Source organism: Dipteris shenzhenensis, unplaced genomic scaffold, assembly GCF_047967505.1.
Source record: "Dipteris shenzhenensis isolate YYH24624 ecotype China unplaced genomic scaffold, Dip_SZ_1.0 scaf0237, whole genome shotgun sequence".
Classification (NCBI taxonomy): Eukaryota; Viridiplantae; Streptophyta; class Polypodiopsida; order Gleicheniales; family Dipteridaceae; genus Dipteris; species Dipteris shenzhenensis.
The window spans coordinates 34,104-39,409 of NW_028239543.1; positions in this window are offsets into that span (position 1 = coordinate 34,104).

The window sequence follows — 5,306 nt, forward strand, 5'->3', positions numbered from 1 at the left end:
TCAATATCGACTAGATTGTTTCGTTGGAATAGATAAATCTCAGGCTGGGATGGGATATTACTTTCTCGACGCTTAAGACTGGGATAAGCAGTGGCTTATTCCCGTGAGTGATCACGAGGAGTTATACGGGATCTACGAATCCAGGATGGAGTCGGGATCCCTATTAATTCCTCGTGAATCATCTTCACCCTTTTCACCACCGACTGGGACTTTTACTTCCTCTTCCTCTTTTTACCTGTCAAGAAGTATCTAACATCACTTCTTTCGAGGAAAGATTTGACAGATAGCCAGTACCTATTCCTCGAAATACTACTTTTCATGGGTATGACAAATACTGCATATATGTAGAATGCGAGGAAGAGGAGGGGATAGTATAGAAACATTTGCAAAAAAATATGGACTGAGCTCGTTGAATTCTCCTAAGAATCAATTTCAACCTGTTTAAAGACCTTTGCTCGCCTCAATATATCACGAACAGTTTCTGTTGTTTGAGCTCCTCTTCCCGGGAAATAAATGATAGCAGAAACATCTAATTGAGTTTGTTCCTTTCGTGGATCATGAAATCCAACTTCCTGAATAGACTTTCCCTCTCGCCGGGATTGGACATCAATTGCAGTTATTCGGTAAGTAGTTTAGTCGGATAGGTACGGAGAAACGAATCCCCTTCCCCCCTATAGAACCGTACGTGAAATTTCAACTTCATACGGCTCAAGCCATGACTCCGAGGGTATGGAGGAACACCAGCTATATACCTCTCCATTCCATTCCTTTCTTTTCAATTATAGAGAAAATACTCCTAACTCACGCAAGTTTTAGGGGAGACAGACACGCATCCCCATCCACTTTTCGAGTTATCTCTTACCGATTATGACTCCGTTCGAGCCCCCACCATGGAAGTATGAGAGGGATCTCTCTACCGAGGGCTTCAACTGTGCGTATTCGATATTCTCCCGTTCGTAGATCAATTCCGAAAATCCGTAGGTTTAAGCCTCACTCCGAGGGTCTTTCGAATCGAGAAGTGGTAGCGACGGAACTCGTTCTGATCGACCCATTGTGAAGAATCACATTCAGCAACTGATTTGTGATTTTGGACGCGTCATGGAAATCCTCACACTCAATCAAAATCAAATAATGGAATATTTGCATCTCAAGGAAATTGACTCCATACGGATGGGATTGAATTATGAATATTCAATGGGAGTATTTATCGACGAAGACAGTTGCTCCTTCTGTAAATGCGGACTGACGGAGCTCGGTAGCTTCATTCCGTGGAGTAACCATAGATATTATCCCCGATCGGATAGACTTGGGGCCAGGAATACGACATAATCATTCAAGTTTCGTTAGATGGCGAATTTCAAGAAACGTTGAAACGGAAACATTTCCCTTGGATCCGGAAATGGCGGCTGCAAAACTCCGCATAAACGATCTCGATTTCGAGCCACACGTCGCTTTCCACCATATCGTTTTAGACGAGGTTTTACCGTAATATCCAGAGTTCAAATGTTATTTTCTTACCGGGAGATTGTTACCACCACAACAATTTCAATAAGATCTACTGATACTACCTGCGGCTGCCCGTCGGGAAGAGCTGTCCCAACAACCCCGAATCAGTAACATTCGGAATTTATTCTATGTTAAGCATTCAGTTTTTCTTTAGCCGCATACGTCACCTCAACCGTAATTTCCGTAATGTTATTTTGTTCCGCGGAAGTTTCCGTATTCTTCTTAGTTTTACCCCTCACGAAACCAGGAATTTTGCTTAACTCCAATTGACTCTCGGGGGTCCAATTCAGAATTCTATCTGTAGATAATGATTTGGTAACCACTTCTTTAGTATCGTGTCCGCCAAAAGCGTCTAGTGGGTGATCTTCCATACCTAGATTGGATGAATTATGGATTGGATCGGCTATCTGATTAGTTCCTTCGTAACCTAGGAAAGGTCGGTATCCTAGCGGAAAATTCTGGATATGGACGGGTGAAGAAATAACCCCGCATGGAATATTGAGACGTTTACCGATATGGCGTTCCATCTGGGTTCCAAAGATCGCAGGAGGTTCAATACAAGCTATCGTATCTCCAACTTTGGTATGATCCTCCATAATTAATATCTCATCACGTAAGCCCTGAACCTGCTCATTAAACCACTTCGCGTCGTGTTTGCAATAAGTACCCGAACAAATAACACGAATTCCCATTTCTCTAGTGAGTATTCTAGTAATCGAAGCTGCGTGGGTGGCATCACCAGATACTACTGCTTTTTTTCCAGTCGGATTCTGACAATCGATGGATCTTGGAAACCAAGCCGCCTGAGAAACAAATTTGGTTTGATTTTCAATATACGACTCATAATTGACTCTCTCTTTCGGCAAGGCGGAAGCCCACGCATTTATATACTTCTCCATCTGTCCAATGAATTCGGCTGTATCTGAGATTCCCATCGGAGTGGTTGATATGTAAGGCATCCCAAATTCCTTCTCCGGAAAGATTGCTGTCATTAGACCCACTTCGCGATGAGGAACTATATTAAACCGAGCTTTTGGTAAATCCTCCAAATCCCTCAAAGATCCTCCTTCTGGAATTATTTGGTTGACTAAGATTCCTAAATCTTGCAGTAGACGTCTCAATTCGCGACAATCATGTTGGTTATGAAAACCCAGAGTGGATATTCCAATAATATTTGCTGAGGGCGCGTCTGTCAGAGACCGATCCAATGTACCCCGTCTACGAGCTTTATCCAAATAATAGCGAATTATTTGCTCTGAAGTCCTATCTGCTGCTTGAAGCTCATTGACTCTATAGTAATTGACATCTGCGGGAATTACATCAGACGTAGAATAGATAGAAGCTCGATCCACGAAATTCTGCGAATCTTCTTGTGAGATACTAGAGGTACATGTAGGCGTCAAGACAATTGGATCGGGACATTATTCCTCATCTTTTCGATTTATATTATTAATAACCCTTTCCTGAGATCCACGTGCTGATACGTGACGGTCCACTATACTAGCAGTTACTGGGGTGAAATCCCTCTCCCTCTCCGACGTAGATCACATTACATTGAAATGGTCATCTCCCAGAGGAGCATGCATTATGGCATGTACATTCTTAAAGGAACTGGCTACTCGTAGAGTACCGATATGAGCGGGTCCGGCATACATCCAATAGGCTAATTTCATGAATTATTCTTAATATTGTTTTTCGCCCCGGGATCTATTGCTATATCCGGCTCACCGTCGTAACATGAACTGGACGATCCATCAATAGGTGGGAGGAGGGACTCGGAGTAGTCCGTCCCAATTTAGAACGTTCCTGACTCTCCCACAAAAGAAGGAAAAAAAAAAGATCACAGAAAAGGAGATGGGGTGTATCTACTTATGCATCAAGATCTGGGACGGAAGGATTCGAACCTCCGAATGACGGGACCAAAACCCGCTGCCTTACCACTTGGCCACGCCCCATACATATTTGATATAATGAATATCCCATACTTCGACTCTCATGTCAACCCCCCTTCCTGAATGGGTTGTGCAGATACGACTCCGGCAGGAATTGAAAGATGGTAACTAGGAATCAAAAGATAATAAATTCCCGTGAAACTTGGTGTGAAGGGATTTGTTTCACCAACCATTCAATCATTGATTCCGTCGAAATGCTGTAGATATTTATGACGCCGCAAATATCTACCCCCCTCTATTCGGATGGAAGTATCCGTAACAGTATGTACTCAATGGGTCGACTGATTGGTAATTGTCCCCGCACCGTACCGGGGTGAAAATTTCCGCCATTGGAGGATGAAAATGATAGTTCCGTTTAACACTGATACGGGGAATCCCTTACACCTGAGTGACGCTTCTCTTGCTAGGTTACCTGAAGCTTATGCTATTTCTGATCCGATTGTGGATGTAATGCCAGTTATACCAGCGTTTTTCCTACTTCTAGCTTTCGTATGGCAGGCTTCGGTGAGTTTCCGGTAGTAAACCACTCGGGATTGGGGATCCGGCCCCCCCCCAGCGGAATGATAAACCCCAAAGTAGGTGGGGGGTTGAAAACTGATATATTATGGGATTCAGATTCGAGATCCATTCCAACCAGATTGCTGCTTCGGAATAGAATCCCCAATTCCTATCGTGAGGCGGGGTCACTCACTCCCTTCCTTCCCCACCTTCACTTTGACTAATGGAATCGAGTCGCCCACCTTCTGTATTATGGTTAGTTTTAACTATTGGTAAGATTGATAATGTTCATAAAACGAAAAAAAATTAGGAAAACGGAGAGAGATTAGTGAGATGTCATTGAAGGAGTGGGATCTCGCTCTTATTCCCCCATACCTTTGCACCCCCGCCACCAGCTGACTCGCCGGGAGGGGAAACTGACCCCTCCCGGCTATACTAATAAATATCGCAGTTGGGATTGGGGGAAGTCCATCCCTCCTTCTTACACTGCGATGAATCCAATTGAGCATTTCGTAGTACCTAATGCGCCAATTTACTTGCAACGACTCGGACTCAAATCGATTCATTCAAAAGAAAAAGGATATCCCGGAGGAGAAGACGTTCGAGTCGGATATATGTTATTCACCTCAGCAGATTCCTGATTCTTCCTATTCCTTCTTTGAATCGAAGAAGAAACGTATGGTATAAATATGAAAAATGTGTTCCGTTCCGTTTCACTTCTAGTTACGATCAGGGGGACTAGGTCATGCTTACTCTTAAGCTATTCGTTTATACAGTAGTTATCTCTTCTGTTTCTCTCTTCGTTTTTGGATTCCCATCAAACGACCCTGGGCGTAACCCCGGGCGCAAAGAATAAATGAAGTCCGATATGCAATTCGTCGGAATTGCCTTGTCCAACGGATCAGTTAATTATTGGGGGAGAGAGAGGGATTCGAACCCTCGGTACAAATGTATTGTACAACGGATTAGCAATCCGACGCTTTAGACCTCTCGGCCATCTCTCCATGCGGTGGAATCCTTTGGACTTTACCACGAGGCTGGGACGGAAGTCCATACTTCAATGGAAGTATAGGAGACGGCGTGTCTGAGAAATCTGTTACAAGGCGAAGTTCAATCCCGAATAGGAAGCATCATTTTCTCCTTCCCCCCCCCCCCCCCCGATTCTCCTCCGAGAATCAGATTCTTGAATGAATCACTTTCATTCAGCCGGGATTGGAATCTCCCAGCCTAGCCGCGATCAGCCAGGCTGCCTATCTATGCGGTGACGAACCAGTTACCGATACAATGCGAGACCCAATCTTACGGCTAAGATACTTGTTAGAGAGGCACTAATAAGGGCCAGAATCATCT